Source organism: Leptonychotes weddellii, chromosome 13 (genome assembly GCF_054177405.1).
Source record: "Leptonychotes weddellii isolate Sample4059 chromosome 13, ASM5417740v2, whole genome shotgun sequence".
NCBI classification, from domain to species: domain Eukaryota; kingdom Metazoa; phylum Chordata; class Mammalia; order Carnivora; family Phocidae; genus Leptonychotes; species Leptonychotes weddellii.
Window position 1 is genome coordinate 19,662,619 of NC_138381.1, and position 20,292 is coordinate 19,682,910.

Below are 20,292 nucleotides of genomic sequence, written 5' to 3' on the forward strand. Positions count from 1 at the left end.
CATTATATGTTAAAAAAAAAAAGAAGAAGATAGTAGGAAGGGAAAAATGAAGGGGTGGATATCGGAGGGGGAGAAGAACCATGAGAGACTATGGACTCTGACAAACAAACTGAGGGTTCTAGAGGGGAGGGGGGTGGGGGGATGGGTTAGCCTGGTGATGGGTATAAAGGAGGGCACATATTGAATGGATCACTGGGTGTTATACGCAAACAATGAATCATGGAACACTACATCAAAAACTAATGATGTAATGTATGGTGATTAACATAACATAATAAAATAAACAAAATTAAAAAGAGGTATTAATGAAAAACAAGGTGATTTGCATGACAAAGTTCAGGTAGGATTAGAAATTGTTGCTTCCTAAATACCTTGAAAGACAAGACTGAAGCATGGTTCTGAAATAAAAGATGGATTGAGGTCCTACCCACATCCAGCAAAATCAATCTACCAACACTCAGTGACCTAGGAGTAGCTGGGAGTTTCATCCTCTAGGGTTATTGAAACAGAATCCACAGATTTAGAGATATCAGGCACAGAAAAGGGTAGAGATGAGGGCAAGGGACTTATTTTTGACTTATTAAGTCAAAGACACCCAAGTCTTCTTTCTTCTGCATTCCATCTGCATTAAGAACAATAAGAAGCAGGTGTATAGGGCACCTGAGTGGCTCAGTTGGTTAAGCGTCTGCCTTCAGCTCAGGTCATGATCCCGGGGTCCTGGGATCGAGTCCCGCATCGGGCTCCCTGCTCAGCGGGGAGTCTGCTCCCTCTCCCTCTGCCTGCCGCTCTGCCTGCTTGTGCTCTCTCTATCTCTGTCAAATAAATAAAATCTTAAAAAAAAAAAAAAAAAAGAAGTAGGTGTATATTCCCCAGGCAGAATATCAGGTAATAATTCTCTAGAGAAAATTGTAAGTTTGGTCCTAGAGAAAACAATAGCCAGGTTTCTGATCAATCCCCCAATAATGAGGCTCCCACTTAAGAACCCCACTCATGAACTACAATTTGCACTTTGCTATCAGCTTTTTAGTACATATTTCATTTTAATGTAAACCAACAATTTAAGACACTCAGACATTTAAAAAAAAAAAAAAGCCTTTACTATAAAAGACAGAGGAAAAAACACATAAGAACATAATGGCCCTTGAAGGAAATAGCACTGATGCTTAGAGCAGAGAAAGGATCCAAAAAGTTGTCACTAATACCTAGCAATCTAAGAGAAGATATTATATCTGTGAAAGGAATAAAAATACAGAAAAAATGAAAGATTCTTTTAAATTATTATGACATTTATAATTTGGTTGTACTAGTTAAATATTCGATAAGTAAGTTGGAAGATAAATTAAAGAAAATTCCTTAAATTCAGTGGGGAAAAAAAAAGATGATCATAGAAATTTGAAGAGAAAAGATAAGAAATTAGAGGTTTAGTCCATAATTTCCAACATCCAAGTAATAAGATGAAATAATGAAAAAATAGGAAAAATAGAAGCAAAAAATTAGCAAAGAACAGAAAGAAAAACAAGAACCCTTCCCTCCAATAAAAACCTTGCAGAACTGAAGATTTGAGACTTCAGTCTAGAAGCGATTATGGAATATCTGACATCATGCATGAAAAAAAAACTACATTAAGGCACATTACTGTGAAATATTGTAGCATCATGGGGGAGAGAGAATCCCAAAGTTTCCAGAATGGATGAAAAAAAGCAGGTCACATAAAAAATGATCAGGAGTAGGGGCGCCTGGGTGGCTCAGTCGTTGAGCGTCTGCCTTAGGCTCAGGTCATGATCCCAGAGTCCTGGGATTGAGCCCTGCATCTGGCTCCCTGCTCGGCGGGAAGCCTGCTTCTCCCTCTCCCACTCCCTCTGCATGTGTTCCTGCTCTTGCTATCTCTATCTTTCTGTCAATAAATAAATAAAATCTTAAAAAAAAATGATCAGGAGTAAAAATTGTAAGGAGTAAGCTTTCTCAACAACATTCAGAGTTAGAAAACAATAGAAGAGTATTTACAAAATTCTAATCCTAAAGGATTTTAAACCTGGACTTCCAAGGCTATACAAACAAATGATCAAGTATAAGGAAAATATAACACAAGTATAAGAATATATGCTTATATAAGTACAAGTCTTTTCAGAAACACATGGTTTCAAAGATATCCATCTGCATTCCCTTCATCAGGAGACTAATGAGGGTATGCTTTGGAAAAATGAGAGGGCAAACAGAGAGAAAAAGATATGAAATCCAAGAAAGAGAGAATCCAAAACAGAAAAAGAAAATGGAATTCTCAATAATACAGTAAAGAAAATTTTAATATGATGTAAGATTGGATATAATGAGACATAAACTCAAAAGAGTACATACTGTATAATTCCATTTATATGAAGTTCAAGAATAGGCAAAACTATTTTATAGTAATACAAAACAGACCAGCAGTTGCTCATGGCAGTTGCACTGGGGGACTGATGAATATGGGGAAAAGGAGACTTTTCAGTGTGATGGAAACATTCTGCATCTTTGTTTCACATTTGTTACATGGGTGGACACAATTGTCAAAATATATCATTATGGGGTAAATCATGCCCCTGCTCTAAATTCACATGTGGAAGTTTTAATCCCCAATACCTCAGAATTTGAGTGTATTTGGAGGTAGGGACTTTGAAGAAATTATTAGGTTAAAGGAGGTCAATTAGCATAGGACCAAATCCAATATGACTGGTGTCATTATAAGAAATGGAGATCTGGAGACACACACAGAAGAAGATCATGTAAAGACAGTGGAAGAAGAGGGAGAGAGGATGAGGAAGAAATAACTCTGCTGATACTTTGAACTTTGACTTCCAGCCTCCAGAGGTCTAAGAAAACAACTATCTGGGTTTGTTTAGGTTTCCTTGTCTGTGGTGTTTGCTATGGCAGCTCTAGTGAAATAATACAGTTGTAGAAATAAACACCGAAGTTTTGTGCATTTCACTTTAATTAATTGCACCTCTGAGAAGAAGGACTAGAATAAGAATGAAGAGCAAGAGAAGGAAGAGTAGGAGGAGAAAAAAAGGAAGAAGATCGGTGAAGGGGAATAGGGATGGAAGTGTACAAGAGTGCTAAATCCTGACATAAAAATAAATCAGCAGGTGATATCTAAAACTGGTGAATTAAAGCTGAGGAATTAAGGGACAGATACCTGAGCACATTATTGAAAAACATGAAGATAAATTCCAGAAAAGAAAGAGTGATGAACATGGGAATCTGGAGGGAATGGAAACAGGGTTTGGGGAGGAAGAGTCTATTGGTTTTAGTTACAAGCCTATTTGAAAAAACAATGTGCGTGTAATACTTTGATGAACATTTAAGTTAATTATTTTTTAAGATTTTATTTATTTATTTATTTAGAGAGTGAGTGGGGGGTGGGGCAGAGGAAGACGGAGAAAGAGAATCTCAAGTAGAGCCCATAGAGGGGCTCAATCTCACGACCCTGAGATCATGACCTGAGCCGAAATCAAGAGTTGGACACTTAACTGACTGAACCTCCCAGACCCCGTAAATTAATTTTTAAAATAACATATGAAGTTGTTCTTTTGAGGTGGTAGAAATAAATGACTGTCAGAAAGAGGCCAGACACAGAGTCAGGGAGTGGATTTCTGAGTCCCTGGCCCATAATGGCAGGAACACTTTGATATTGTTTCAGTCATGTGGAAGTGTAGCAGAGTCAGGAAAGTATTCTCTGGGGAAACTGAAGTCTAAGCCTCCTCTTTTAGATTACTACAAATTAGCTGTTGCTCTACAAATGACTAAGTGCCTTTGTAAAAGGATTTAAAAAATTACATAAAGCCAGTTACTGGCTAAGCATTTTTAAAATGTCAGTGACATGCCAGTCAATTCTCATGATTTGCAGTAGCCATGTTCTATAACATTGCCACAAACACTGTACTTGTAAATATGGTAATATTGCTCCTAGGGAAAATACAGGTTTAGGTTCTTATGAGCCTTTGTTTACAACATTTTTGTCAACTCATCAATACATGACCTTGTTTTATGTGTGTTTCTGTTTAAAGACATCTTATCTAATATTATTGTCGACACATTAACATTGAACTCATGGCCAATAGCACTGTAACGCATGCCAGGATGAAATTTATCTAACACATGGATTTTCTCCCTAAGGCACGTCACAGTCTCTTGCAAAAAGTGATACTAAACAGCATTATGCTTGGGGAGCATTTTAAAAAGCAAAATCACCAATAGCAAGCAAAAGTAAATAAATAAATAAATAAATAAGTGGCATTTATTTGACCACAAAAAGGACACTTGGTTACAGTACAAGAAGTGTCTTCTTGTTCAACCTTAGCTGGGAATGTGTGCTTCTGGAGGTTCCAATGGTTACATGGTTCTATATGTGTACAAGTCCACAAATGACTGGAAAGGGTGGGTATTGATTTGGGGTTACAAATACATTTTAGCAGGTAGGTGAATCTGCAAATACAGACTCTGAAAATAATTAGAATCAAGCGTAATGATATAACAAAGGCATTTTAATAATTTTAGAAGAACTTAGATAAATAGAATTAATCTGACTATTTAAGTCAGAATATATCTGAAAGAGTATGACATTACTGAGACCATTTATCTCACCCTTATTACCCTTTAAATGTGACAAACTAAATGTCACTCTTAAAAAATATTTTTTAACAATACTTTGTTTCCTTACTATAGACCTGTGAATGGTCTAAGCACCCTATATATCCATGTCAGGTTTTTTATCCTCATAATGATCTTATGAGTTAAGGTCTATTGTCACATTTTTTGTACAATCATATAAATCAGGACACAGATGGGAAAGTACCTTGAACCTATGCGGCCACCAAGCGATAGAGGCAGGATTTGAACTGATTATATGACTCTGAAGCTGGCATTCTTTACTATTTAATATTGCCTCCCATAGGAGTTTAAGAGGCTGAGAGTGTAATTCATTCAGTTATTCCTCATTCAAAATATATTAACTGCATTGCTGCTGTGTAGCAAACACTATCTTTGGGACTATAGAAACACCCAGATAAGTCATGGTATATCCATTCTGGCTGAGGAAATATACACATAAACTCAATGAAAACACAAAGTGTTAAATACTAAAACAGAGAGTCCCAGAAAATTACAGTGGAAATACAATAGAGGGAGAAATTAATTCTGTCTCATGTGTTTGAGAAAGACTTCAAATATGAATCAAGAAAGACTTCAAATATGAGTAGAACTTTATGGAGGGGATAAATAAGATACTTAAGACAAAGGGCATATCAAGAGTAAGCTCACGATGTCATGACAATGTACAGCACCTTCAAGTGAAAGTCAAGTAGTCCCTTAATGGCTAGAGCCAATGGGACATATAGGACTAGAATGTAATGGAAAGGTAGATTGGAAAAATGTTAAAAGTTTTTTGGGACATGCCAAGGAGACATGTTAGATCAGTGGGCTCATTTAAGGCAATGGCTAAAGAGACAAACTAGTGAATAAACTAATAATATAATGTCCCTGGACCCCAAAGAATACATAGCCTTAAATACAAATACACTCATCTACCCCTTTTCTCTGAGCCCCTCCTCCCACACATACATGCACATGCGTGGATGTGTTCTTTCTTCTCAAGTGTTTTAGAAACTAGTAAAGAAAATCAGATTGATGAAGAATCATACCTTATGTTTATATTCCATTACTTATCATGTATATTTTATTTTTCAATGCTTCAAGGTAGCCAAGACAGATATTATTACCATTTTACAATTTTGCAAAAGAAGAAATTGAGACACAGAGTTAAGTGATGGACAGAAGTCATCTTGTACTATCACAGAAAGATTATCCAATGTTTGAGCCTAATATTTTTATTATTTTATGCTAAAATAATCATAGAACTTCCACTTGGCAATTCTACTCACCTAAATTCTCCCACAAAATATTCTTGAAAGGAATAAAATCTGAATTTCAATAATTAGTTTTTAATACTATTAGTATTAGTCTTCCTGTAAGTAGCCCTTGGCAAATCAAGATGGGTTATTTTCTATGGAGTACAAATTAATTTTTAAGTCTAAAGTAAATTCAAATAGAAAATAAAAATACAAATGAAGACATTAAACTTTGCCCAAGAGGTAGAACCTTATAATAACCTTATAATTTCCCGTAACTACTTTGCTGTGTCTTTGTTGAGTGACCTTTTATAAGTCTTATAAATGACCCTAATCTCAATGCACATATTGAAACAAGGAAAATAATTGTGCTTTAGTATGTCTACAAATGGTTGTAAATCACTTGCTAAGCCTGGAGAACCTAATTGTACTAATGATTACATGAGTAATACTTAGTTTTTGACAGATAATAATTTTTCTTGATCATATTTGAGGATTTTCAGTGATTGCATAAATTATTCCCACATAGCCAATACCTTAATATCGATGCCCAGCAGCAATTAATTAATAGAACCAGTTATACACTCTACACGCCAGGAGGCAAAGCCCCTCAATGGTTGTCATTCACCTTTGGAAGTAAATTCATTGCTTGTATTCATTCTCATAGATGGACAGCAGCTAAGTTTATTAGCATCTTTTATGCTTTCTCATTGGTTTCAAGCAAGAACCAGCAGGTGGCAAAGGCTCAAATGGTTCTCCTTCTGCAGATGTGGCTAGATGTCCCAAATTATATTGTTTTGGGAAATTAATTGAAAGTATTCAGTAAATTTTTCATATTCAATGGCATAATGTATCTTATTTTCTGTATGGGACCTGTTCAGTCAGTGCTCAGTAGCTCAGACTTCACTGCCCCTTCCCCCACAAAGCCACCTAAAGGGGTCACTGTTATGGGAACACTCTTGTGCCCAGTCTTCATGGGTAAGCCTGGTAATTATTTTTATTAAAAATACTTAACACATGACCTTTGACATTTGAAAAATCAATTCTAATAGCTGTGACTTGACTTTTGGTTCTTTCATTACTTGAGAGGGTGAAATTAATCCTTTTCAAGCTGCTGCCAGTATTCTATCTTGAATCAAGGATTAATTTCACTTTTTTTTTCAGATTTGAAGTAAAAGAAGAACTGTAAAATTTAGCTTCCCCAAATCCTTCCACTTCCTTTTTGATTATCATAAAAATGAATGAGTTTCCAAGTTAGCATGGTGCGAGCAGTTAGGTTTACTGATTGAAAAGAAAAGATCTCTGTGGCCATTATTTTCTAACTTTTTGAGATAACCCTATTCCATTTGGTGATGTGGTATTATCCTTTTCATGGGCTCCATTTAATTCCTTTCTTTACTTTTCCTTCACTCTAGCATATGAGTAGTAAGCAATAAAACAGAAAAAAAATTGATAAGTCTGCCACCCCAAATTTTTCTCAGAAGCCACATTTTGTAAGCTTCTATTTTTAATTCCACATATCTCACTGCACACTGACATTTTGCTTTACTCTCTCTAGAATGGACTGCAGAGGAAGACAAGCCCCATTCCAAACATATTCAGGGACTATAGTAAAGACCTTTTTTTTTTTTTTTTTTTTAAGTGGTTTCATCTGGATAGCATTCCCATAGAAGGGAATTGAAGGGCACCATTTGAAAGAAGGTCCTTGCAGCAAATAAGAATGCCTTGGGTGAAACAGCAGGAATCGAAGGATCTTGAAACTTAATTGAAAATAAGTTTTGAACTCTGCCCCTTATTTCTGTTCTGTATTTCTGGTGATTTCTTGAATATCATGTTGCTTGATGAATGAAATATGCTTTCTGTACTCACGACACCCTACAGCTTTTTATTAAAGAGTGCCCTTGGCACTTTTAAAGAACCTCTTTTTATTGTATCCCTCATCTGTCTCCTTATTTACATTTCCTCTGCCACTGCCCTCAGACCTTAATTACCATTGCCCAGATTACTGCCACAGCTAATTGATCCCCCTGCCTCCAGGTGTCACCCTGCTCACACCCATATCCGTTACCTTCCCGATCAAGTGATGGGCTGCTTAAGTTCTCTGAGTCAGTATTCTCATCTGCAATATGAGAAATACCTACCTCAAAGGATTGTGCTGTGGATTAAAGCAGATGATGGGAACATGCTTTGAACTTCAAGGGAGGGAAGGAGGAAAGAGAAAAAGAGTGAGGCAAGAGGTTAAGAGATTAAAAGATGGAGGGGGGAAAATAAAGGCAAAAGTAAACAAGGGTCCAAAGAAATCAAGCAAGCAAGACCCTGTCTATTAACAATCCTCTCAGAATGTGGACCTACTTACTTGTATGCTGACTCAACAAATTTTCTTCTGCACATCAGGAGCATTGACAGAGGTAAGTTACCTAATAACACTGTTTAAACTCCTTTTCTTCCATGAATATTTATGGAGCAATTTACTCTGTAGGGTGCAATTCACATTTCTTGGGGTAGCCCATAGAACCTTCTGGCATGGGTGGTAAAGAAGAGACCTTGGAGATTAGAGGAATGTGAAAAAGTGAAGAAATGCTATGTATATTTTTGGAGGTAGACTTGACAGGACACCATGATTCATTGAATGTCAGGTGCAAAGAAGGAAAAGTCATCAATATTGACTCAGGTTTCTGACATAAGCAACTGAGTAGATGATAATGCATTTACTGGGAAAAGGCTGTCTGAAAAACAATCCACTTTCAGAAAAAAAAAAAGTTTCCTGGACCTTCTAGTAGTATCAATAAATGACACTTCACAGAAGATGTAGAAACAAAGGCTACCCATATTAATAATATTTTAGTTAATGCTGGGAAGGGCATTTTCTAATTTTATCATTTAGAATAAATATCTTAATAATATCAAAATTATACAATAACAACATTTAATATTTAACCTTTGATATTTATCTAAACACTTGGTAAATATTTCATTGGTGCTGAAATAAACAAAATTAAATTTCAAACTGGAATAGAACTTAATTCACTAATTAAAGAGTATTTTAAATTTTGTTTTGTGTATAATTGTGTGAACAATTTCCAAAATGTGTTTTGGCTTTTTATAAACCTCTATACTTTATGGGACTAACCAGATACCGATTTGATAAAATGTCAATAAAATATTATGAAGATCTCTATATATTTTTCCTGCAGTTATATACTATTCTTGCAGATTTGACATGTTTTTACTTCACTATCATAAATATGCAATCGCTTGTGATAAGTGAAGTTAAAAAACTGGGTAGCATGCTAAAATTGGCATTCTTGAGTTCATGTAGGCAACTGTTATCCAAAATGACATAAAGCCATTTTAGCAAATACTTCGTGTGACACGTTTCCAGAGTGAAGTCTGTTAGTATCATTCAAGTCTAAGTTAAATATTTGTGCAATCATAAGAGTATGTTTATATACAAACTGAAAAATCTTGACTTAAATAAAATTTCATGTCCTAAATTCAGGCAAGAAACATTGCTTTGTTTTATTTTAAAAAATGAGGAAAGCTAGCCTGTTGTGATTTTGTTTATGGCTTTATGTGGCTTTGAAATGATAGGAACATTTCTTCATCAATAGGTTAGTTTAGTTGTAAAAGTCTTCCTTTTATCTCTGCCCCAGTGGTCCCTGGCTCCCCATAGTTAGTGCCAGTGGGACTTCTCCCTGAGGATTAAACCCTACTTGACCTACTCTGGAAAAATCCTGTTCTTGGTTATGTCGTGCTAAACCACATTGGGATTTTTTTCTCAGGCTGCTCAACTTCAAATCATATACTGCAAATCCACTTTGAGTTGGGTCTTAGTTTTAGTGACTGGGTTTCTCTGGTAGGGATGCTACCATGCATCTTTGTCAACGTTCTTTTACCTTGGTAATCTGCCTGGTTCTTCCAAAACACCCAAGAGTGGGTCCTTCAGCAGCTCCTCCTTTGTGCATCTCTGAGGCTGACAGACTTCCCAATTGTTACTCACCTCTCTGAATCTAGGCACTCCCTGCTTTCACACTCTGAACCACCCAAACCTCCTGGTCTTCTGATTTAGCGCCTAAAAAATCCTTGTCAGCCCTTCTGACTCCCCCCCACCAGGCACAGCTGCTATTTACTTCTCTGTTTGTCTGGATACTGTGACCAGTCTTCCTGAAGGAGCATCCCTAATCACCTTCCTTACTCCTGATTTAATGGCACAGCCCTCCTAACACTGGATCTGAATTCCATACCCATTCATCCTACACAACTGTCTTTTTCAGGTGTAGACAACGGGCACATAGAAGATTTAAAAAAAATTGCACACAGTGAGAAATGGCGTCTGGAATATGCTCTATTTCTTATGTGTTCCATTTTTATATTTCTTAGTTAAAGTAAACTGGGCTAAATTTAATTTGATGCTGGGAAATTGACATGCCACCACTTTTCTCTGCTCCTTTAATCAAATTCTGAGAGCTCAACCTTCACAATTCCAAGGGAAAAAAAGGGGAAACTAATCACTTATCTAACCTACTTCATTTTGGTAGCATAGGGGAATTGAACCAGTAAATTAAGGTCAAATAGGTTTCCAAACCAATACTGTGAGAGCATCAATCCATCACTGTGCCTGGAGACACAGGGCATCCCATGTTATACTGGTAATTTGGCAGTCTGGTAAGTTAGTATTTGGGATACTTTCAGAGCAATACTAAAAAAAATATATTTCCTGTGTAATGTAAAGATGAGGCACAAAAGTCTATCAGAAGAAAAGGAGACAGCAGCCCAGTGTGGTCCACAGACTCTTTTCCAGTGGTGTCGCTAATTCAGCTCTGGTCCCAAATTTGCATACCTATTCTACACAATAAATACTAGTCATCTATTTAAGAATTAACTCCAAATGTTAAATAAAGCTTAAATCCTAGGCACAGGTAGATGGAAATAGACTTATAACTCGTGCTTAAAAAATCTTACTGGATGTTCCGTCTAGCATGCAGTCCTGAATTGTCATTTAGAAAAAGAGAGAAGAGTATTTTGCAAATAAAAGACATTCAATAAGTATAATAAGATGGATGATAGAAAGCATACTGTTCCAACTCTCAGCTTTTCATTAATTTGCTAAGTGACGTTAGGAATCATTGACCTAACTGAGTCGATTGTACATCACAAGACCACTCTTTCTCTCACCTAATTATTGAGGGGTGATCAGTGAGAAAGAGTTCAGAAACATAAAAACACCGCAAAACACAAAGTTCTACTCTTAATTATTTTTTTAATCTCACAATTCTTGAGTTATCAGGTCACTTTGGCTTCATATGACTGTGTATCGAAGACATAAAAATACATAAGTGAATGAATGATTCTTAACTAGGCAGAATTATCTTCATAAACACTTCATCTGATCACAACAACTAGATTACATTAGTCTGGAAAACAACTTTCTTTGCCACTCAAAAACCATTCAGTGCAATGTATAAAGAGGTGGTTTCATTATGGTAGATTTTACCATATTCTGTTGAGTGGCCCATAGAAGCAGTGCTTTCTCCATTGATTACAAAAACCCTGTTGGAGGTGATTCTCAGGTATGTAACTATGAATGGTCTCTATTACTGGAAGAAAAATGAAGAAAAATCAATTATTTTTTTCCTGCTAGCCAGGCTTTCTTGGCCAACTAAATAAAATTAACTGAATATTGCTAAGCCAACCAAGAAAATCACCCCCAAATACAGACTATAGTCCACACTAAAGGGAATAAAAAAAGAAAGGTAGAATTGGTATCTATCTAGCATTTTTTTTTTTTGTAAACTCTTGGATTTAAAAGAGCATTTTTTTTTTTCACATGATAATTTGCTATGCATAGCCTAGTAGCCAGGCCTGTTTTATTCTAGGTCCTAGAAACTGGGAATGTAATTTCTAGGAGGTATTCACATTTTGACAAAATTCCATTACGATAAAGCAATTTGGTTGTTCCCTGGAGTTCATGATAAAGTGATCTTATGAGTAATACATTTCAGAATTTGTCAGTATCAATAGACTTTATTCTCCAGTACCCAAGTCATTCCCTGGAAGTAAGCTGGATGTTTAGGGAGGCTCATTAACTCTTTGAGATCACTAGGTCCTTTCTCAGACTATTCATTTCTACTAAATAAAACTACTAAAAGCAATGTAACAGCCTTGATGCAGGAACTAGAGTTAGGAAAGCCAGGACACAAATACATCAGCAGAGTTATATGTAAAATTATGCCCTTCAAAGGCACAAGAAAATAGACCAATATACAATTTAAGGCAGAAAATACAGTGCGCACTTATTTCTCACTTCTTTTGTTGGTTTGTTTTAGAACATGGAAACCAAGATGCTATTCAAGCAGTAAGGTGAATGGCATAACTTCAGAATAATTGATTTCACCAAATATTTAAGCAACTGAGGCAAGAGATAAGAGTTTAAATACTGATTTATACCAAATGAAAATTTTTTCATATATGGGATAAAATGCATGTATCAAGAATAACCAGTAGGAACTCAGAGTATTGCAATAATGCACTCATGTTAAAATGATCATGATATACCAATTGGTCTCTTAAAAAATGAAATATTAGCTTAAAGGTTGTACAGTGTTCAGTAAGAGAATAAAAATCAAAGTTTTTACAACACTATATACTAAAAATTGTTTTAGTGACAAAACCAGAGCCTTTGTCACAAAAATAATTTCTATTTGGGGCGCCTGGGTGGCTCAGTCGTTAAGCGTCTGCCTTCGGCTCAGGTCATGATCCCAGTGTCCTGGGATCGAGTCCCACATCAGGCTCCCTGTTCGGCAGGAAGCCTGCTTCTCCCTCTCCCACTCCCCCGCTTGTGTTCCTGTTCTCGCTATCTCTCTCTCTGTCAAATAAATAAATAAAATCTTTAAAAAAAAATTTCTATTTGATGTTTGATAGGATAAATATGATTGCAAATGAGTTTCATCCTATACAGAACAATACCCTCTATGCTTTAATGTACATTAAAATTTAGGCATGTCCAATATTTAGGGATAAACACATACAGCTGGGTCTATATTGAATAAGGGAAAATGTTACTATGAAACAATTTTCTCAAAAAAAAAGAAGTGGCTATTTAACAGAGGCATATCTTCAAGCAAACTGTCAAATTAGGCCCTAAGTAATTAATCTCTGAAGCCAGCAGGCTTTCAATCTCAGAGCAACCATCTCAAAGACATGACTTACCATGTAATTACATGGGACATTACAATGTATTTATGAGGTCATTTGTTACAATGTACAGTAATTACAGAGTACTTACATAGCTATTTATGTCTCATAAAATGAAGTGAGACTAAATATTTTAATTGTGTTGCAGAAATAAGGGAAAATATTTGAGTTCCAAATGTCAGGTGAGATTACAGGTCAGATTCACATAACTCATATTAACAGCTGTCTGCTTCCAGAATCACAAGTGTTTTGCGGTGCTCTCTTATTAGAAATGAAGGTTTGAGAAATATTCCTTCTAAGAATGAGTGAGTGGAATTGTTCTCAATTTCAATGTTCAGGTAATGCCAGAAGACAGACCAATAATATAATTTATTATTCATACTTTACATACAAACCATGAATGTCCAGGCGTCAACAGAGTTGCTGGATTAGAAACAAGGTCATGCACAATGTGTTAACAAATGATACACCATACAACTAGACAGAAGAATAAAATAGCAGTTCTTTTCTTTTCCATTTCTATTATTTTGGATAAAAATGGTATTTGTTCAAATTTTCACACATTCTTAATTATGTAGTAAAATTTCAAAATTGTGTGTTTTACAGGTTTCTTCCCTTCATCCCAGATTATACTTGGAAATTCTTATTTAGCCTAACAAGTGAATTATGGCAGCCGAGAGAAGAGGATTCTGAAACATCATTGATACATGAATAATGGAGAGCTCAGTGCTCTTATTATTGCATTGCTAATTTTAAAAATTAAAATTAAAAAAGCTTTTGGATTTCTGATCATCTGTTCTCTTTGGATTAATGCCTAAAGCAAATCTTGCCATTATCTACATGCATTGCTTTATTAGTTTATTCAACAAACATCCCAAATGCTTGCTATGTTCCAGGCATGGTGTTACAACAGAGTCATATTCACCTAAAACGCTTTTCCTGAAGAGCATGACCCTTTCCAGTGACAGATTCTATGATACTGTTGGTAGATTGGCCTTACTAAGTCTATTAAGCTTAATAGATACACCATACTCTGCTCTCCTTTTGGTTAAATAAATTCTGGCTTTACATTCAGAGTTTATGCCTTTAGATTAGATTGGTCATTATTTGATGAATCATGAAATGCAAACAGTATTGCTCAGCCTTTGCTTATTCTTGCTAAGATGCCTCTCTTCATGTGATTCAATGATTAGAAAGTACAAAATAATGATCAGTTATGATGGTGTAGACAAAATATTCTTTTCTTGGCTTTAACCTGTCTTGTGAACTTCAACAATCATTTTTCAAAAAGAATAAATGTCAAATCTTTTTTTTTGTCATGCAGGTATTATAACTACCAAATTGCTATAAATATGTGAGCTAATTAATTCCTGTAAAGACTGATGAGCAGGTTGACAGTGATACCAACTGCAGCCTCCTGGCAAAACAGGGATTCCATCAGTGTTTAATGACTGTTACATTCCTATATAATGGTCCCCAAATCTGCCAAAGCCAGACACTCAGGGACCACAGAACCATCTGCAGAATGCTGCCTGTTAATATGCTAATAAACCAATTAAGATCCATAGACTTCTTCAACAGCCACTCAGGTCAATTCTGATCAACTGTACCAATTTTATTTATACATGCCGAAAGAATGGGTCCATTTCTCACTAAAGTTCCAAGAAGCTACTCAGAGTAGTTAGGAACATTATCTCAATAACTCATTCTAATTTAAGAACAGTAAGAGATAGTTTACTATTGAAAAAAAATTATGGGTAACTATCAATACTTCAATCATTATTTCAATTACATATGCATTCATTATGTGTCTAATTGGTTAACAATTAGCAGCAGCTGTAGTTGGCTATAATTTTAATTACTGATTACACTAGGGCTGATTACTTAAAATGATATCTGCCTGAACACCACTGGATTATAAAGAAAAGAATAAAACAATTCCAGATTAGTTCTATTAAAAATGAGATTAAAACCTATTTGATAAAATGTTTTTAGTGTTTTTATTTTAAGGAATGGTAATGATTTTTCTTAAATTATACAATATGGAGAGAATCAACCAATGATTTTTTTTAATGTAACTAATCTGCCATTTTCCTGGAAGATGTGGAAGTACTTCAGAATAAGCCATTGTCCATCAGAACAATAAGCATGAGAAAGAAGATCCTAAGTAACAATAGATAACAATAGAGCCCCATTTCTAATCTGCTTTTTAAATATTCATGTTTTAGAAATGGAAAGGTATGTTGATCCTTTGTCATGAATATGACAGACCCATCAACAATCATCTTCAAAAGAGATCTTGGACTGTATTTTTTAGGCACAAAAAGAACCTACATAATTGTTTTAAACACAGGTTTTTAAAAAGAGAAAGTCAATTTTGAACTAAAATATCTTAAAACTAGGTAATAGTTGCAAAAATTCTGGTGTGCAAAGTACCATGTGTTTTCATTTTGGTATTCTAAGAGAGGATCTGTAGTAACTCTTGGAACCAACAACTCTTCCAAACTTAAAAAAGTATTCTCCACAGTTTCATATTATCACATCATATTTTTTTTAGGATTTAGGACTTCAAAAAATGGATTGATGCATGAGCTACAGTAAGTTTTTTACAACCTTTTTTAGTATAAATATTTGTGCAAATTACTGTTTTAAACAGAGAGTTTGATATTGATTTCCTTTTTGTAACTCTATTACAGAATGTTTCATGCAAATACAAAATTAGAATAGTATATCATTTCACAATCACTAGGATGGCTATGATCAAAAAGACAGATAATAACAATATTGGTGAGGATGTGGAGAAATTAGAATCTTCATACACTGCTGGTAGGGATGTAAATTGGTGCAGCTGCTTTGAAAAATAATCTGGCAGTTCCTCAAAAGGCTAACTGTAGAGTTAACTATGATTCAGCAATTTCTTCCTAGGTATTCTCCAGAAAAATGAAAACATGCCTTCACACAAAAATTTATACACAAATGTTCACAGCAGCATTATTCATAATAGCAAAAAAAAAAAAAAAGTAGAAACAACCCAAATGCCCACCATCTGATGAATAAACAAAATCTGATGAATAGGTTAACAAAATAGATAAACAATATTCCATACAATGGAATATTATTTGACGATAGGAAGCAATGAAATACTGATAGATGCTACAACATGGATGACCCACAAAAACATTACGCTGATTTTAAGAAGCCACCCACAAGAGACCACATGGTGTATTCCATTTATATGAAATGTGCATCTTAGAGACAAAATTAGATTGCCTATAACTGATGGAGGAAGGGGATAGGAGGGAAATGAGGGGTGACTAATAAAGGGTAGAGGATTTTTTAGGGATGGTCAAATGTTATACAATGAATTGTGGTGATGCATGCATAACTTTAAATGGGTGAATTCTATGGTATATGGATTACATCTCAATAAAGATGTTACAAAAATAATTGAATCACAAAAATTAGATTAGTATAATGGACCCCAACAGGCCCATCACTTGACTTCAAATTCTCAGTTTATTTCCACTCTTATTACATGTATCTACTAAGCCCTCTGGACTGAGATTGTATTTAAAGAAATCCTGTAAAGTGGAGAAATGCACTTATGTGTGTGGGTCTCCCCGTAAGTGAAAAGTACATTCCAGAGGGACCTGAATACAATCTATTTTTAATCCTCATCCCTGATACGATGCCCTGTATATATGGTACTCACAAATGTTTGCAGTTGGCGGTGGTGACAGACTGAACAAGTATGGCCTCTAGAAGGGAGGCAGTGTGGAAAGTGGTAGAGTCACACTCCATTGCTTTTTAAATGCTTCTTTTGAGGACATTTAGGAAGTAAGGTATGGTTAGGGGCTAAAGCATCTGCAAAGAGCTCAATTGGTTAAGAGCTCTAATAAAGCCCATGGGAAATTTGTGGAGGCTGTAATCCAACTCCTTTTAAAAATGATTCTTGTGTAACAAAACCAGATGGCAAAACATGGTTCCAGCCTACACAGGGTGTTCTTCAGGGGGATAGGGGTTGGGGAACTATTGCATACAAGTGAATGGTTGAATTAGGTTGAAGTTGATGAAAGGTCTCATAAAAAATCTTTATATGCTTATTTATTTACTTAAGCCCAAGAAAATTCAATGAGAATATATCTAATGTTTTCATGGGCTAAGTGCTTTTTCTGATAGTGCTCATCACAGTTCTGTGTTTGTTTGATTATTTGATTAATGTCTTTTTAGTTCCTTAGAACTTAAGCTCAAAAGCTTTTCTGCTATTTCTTAACAATAGGATCCCTAGTGCCAACAGTAATTCTAAAACTTAGAATATATTCAATAAATAGTTGTTGAATTAATTAATAAAGAAGCTTTTAATGGAATTAATTCTTCATTTAATCAAATTTCACTTCAAATCAGAATACTTTCTTTTTCCTTGTTACTAGGATATCCACACTATTTCCATTACCCTTAAAAGACATTGTGTGGGCCTGATTTGGGCTCACAGGTGCAGTGAAGGAAGAAATAAAGGAATGCCAGATAGAAGGGGTGATAGCTCATGAGGCCCCTGACAAAAGTTTGAAGAAAAAAAGAAGGGAGCTGAGAAGTGAGAGGGCTTTTGTGAGAAAGAGAATGATTACCTAGACTCAATGAAATAAGTTGTAGTAAAAAAAAAAATTTGAATTAGGTTCTTCATAACTTCCACCACGTGATCTCCTCAGACATCTGGGGTAAGAAGGGGGGGTATGTTGGGAGGGTGAGAGTTGAAAGGGAGAGAAAAGCATGGAGTCCATAGGACCGGGGAGGAGGGCAGGGCATGATGTGGGTCATGTGGCTGTAAAGTTATCAAGCTGGGTACTCATGAAGCAGGGTGTGCCCATAATTAGCATTAATGAAAAATTAATTTAAGTAAATGCCAAACAAGTAACAATCATGGTATATACATACATACATATATATATATACATATACACATATATAGATAGATATAGATATATAGGTCATACACAATTATAATACTGGCCCATGGTTTAATTTTCCTTCTCAATTTCTGCATTGAGGTATGAAAGAAGAAGTCTAGAAGAACAACAGAAGAAGCGTAACTAAAAGGTTATCATCTTTTGACCTTCTACTTTAGATTTTTTCTCTTCACTTATTATCTATTATCTTTGCTTTCAAAATTACATTGAAGTATTATGAAATTTTATGAAAACATCTTTAAAATAATATGGATCAGAAACAAATAATGCAATATATGTTAAGAAAAAAAAAAAGAAGAAGAAGAAGGTAGCAGAAGGGGAAGAATGAAGTGGGGGAAATCGGAGGGGTAGACGAACCATGAGAGACGATGGACTCTGAAAAACAAACTGAGGGTTCTAGAGGGGAAGGGGGTGGGAGGATGGGTTAGCCTGGTGGTGGGTATTGAGGAGGGCACATTCTGCATGGAGCACTGGGTGTTATGCACAAACAATGAATCGTGGAACACTACATCTAAAACTAATGATGTAATGTATGGGGATTAACATAAGAATAAAAAAAAATAATATGGATCAAATCAGTAATCCCTTCCTAAATCAATGTCTTAAATGAAGACACTGAGTCTGCAATGAAATGAAATGAAATGAAAGAAAGAAAGAGAAAGAAAGAAAGAAAGAAGGAAAAAAAGAAAAAGAAAGAAAAGAAAGAAAGGGAGGGAGGGAAAAAAAGAAAGTTCTTTTTTCTTCTCTGGAATAAATCAGAATATGCTTGTCAGTGACCAAGCAGATAGCAACATCGTCTTGTCTATCCCAGTTTATCATTATACAGCCAATGTACAGGTAAACATTTCTATCCTTTAAACTCAAGCTTTACCTTACTCATGAATTCTGGCTGAACTCTTTTTTCGCTCTAAGCTTTATGATTCATATGAAATACTGAACTGCTTAACCAAAAATATTTTCCCATTCCTGAGTTGCCAGCAGGTCAGTTGTAAAGACATTCACTTTGCAATAATTAGGTCAGTGCTGACTTGCTGATTCCTTCTTTTATGTCTCCTCTTATTCTTCTGTTCATTAGCAAGTTCTGTAAAGATCATGGGAGATAGCCACTGAATATTCTGGGGAAGGTAGACGACCAGAAGTCACCAGACAACATTCTTTGCACATTGATTTTCTTTTTTTAGGATTAATGACTAGGGTCATTCCGTGCAAGTCTTTCAATTTTGTACTCAGTAGGATTTGTTTAATTAGATGTCTTTTTTGCTCCTTGCACAAATTCAATAACATGAGGCTAAGTACCATTATCTGTGTATATCTTAACTTAGAGATGAAAATAGAGTCCCTATTTCATTCTGTTGTTTATCACTTTAAAGACATAAATATTTTAAAAAATTGGTCTGAAAGTGGGGAATAGCAGGAAGGGTGCAGAGAGATGTTAACACGCAGAGATGATTAACTTTTAATTTTCCACATTTATATAACACTTTAGTACTATAATAAACTCCAAAGATACTAAATAGATTTTCTTGCTCAGTTTCCTTTAGCATAGGTATTTTGCAAATGAGGCCACAGAGGCAAAGTTATTCTTGGTTCTTTGGGTGTGGATTACAAAAGTTGTTTATTTTCTAAATCTCTACTGTAGAAACTTTCTACAAGAACTCTTCTAGTGTCTTCAGTGTGTGCTATCTGATCTGGGAATATATGTTGTAAGGGAGAAGAGAGGAGTTGGCGCTCTGGTTGCTGGTTCTACTCATCAGCTGCTCTTGCCTAGGCAACAGTGAGGGAGAGAGATGACAGCCTTGAAGTCAGTGGGGCCTGGGTTTAAATCCCATTTACTGCCACTTTACCGGCCATGTGACACACCTGCACTTTTAACTCTGTTTTATTTTATTTTATTATTTTTTATTATTATTATTATTTTTAAAGATTTTATTTATTTATTTGACAGAGAGAGACACAGCGAGAGAGGGAACACAAGCAGGGGGAGTGGGAGAGGGAGAAGCAGATTTCCCGCGGAGCAGGAAGCCCGATGCGGGGCTCAATCCCAGGACCTGGAATCATGACCTGAGCCGAAGGCAGACGCTTAACGACTGAGCCATCCAGGCGCCCCATTTTTTTTTTATTATTTAAAAAAAAATTTTTTTTATTCTTATGTTAATCCCCATACATTATTACATCATTAGTTTTTGATGTAGTGTTCCATGTTTCATTGTTTGTGCATAACACCCAGTGCTCCATGCAGAATGTGCCCTCCTCAA

General features: G+C 35.5%; 1 protein-coding gene across 1 annotated transcript in view; it reads right to left on the reverse strand.

The window, feature by feature from the left end:
• Positions 1-20,292, reverse strand: part of DCC (DCC netrin 1 receptor) — a 1,045,570-nt gene that overhangs the window by 196,007 nt on the left and 829,271 nt on the right. The gene's annotated exons all lie outside the window — the stretch shown is intronic.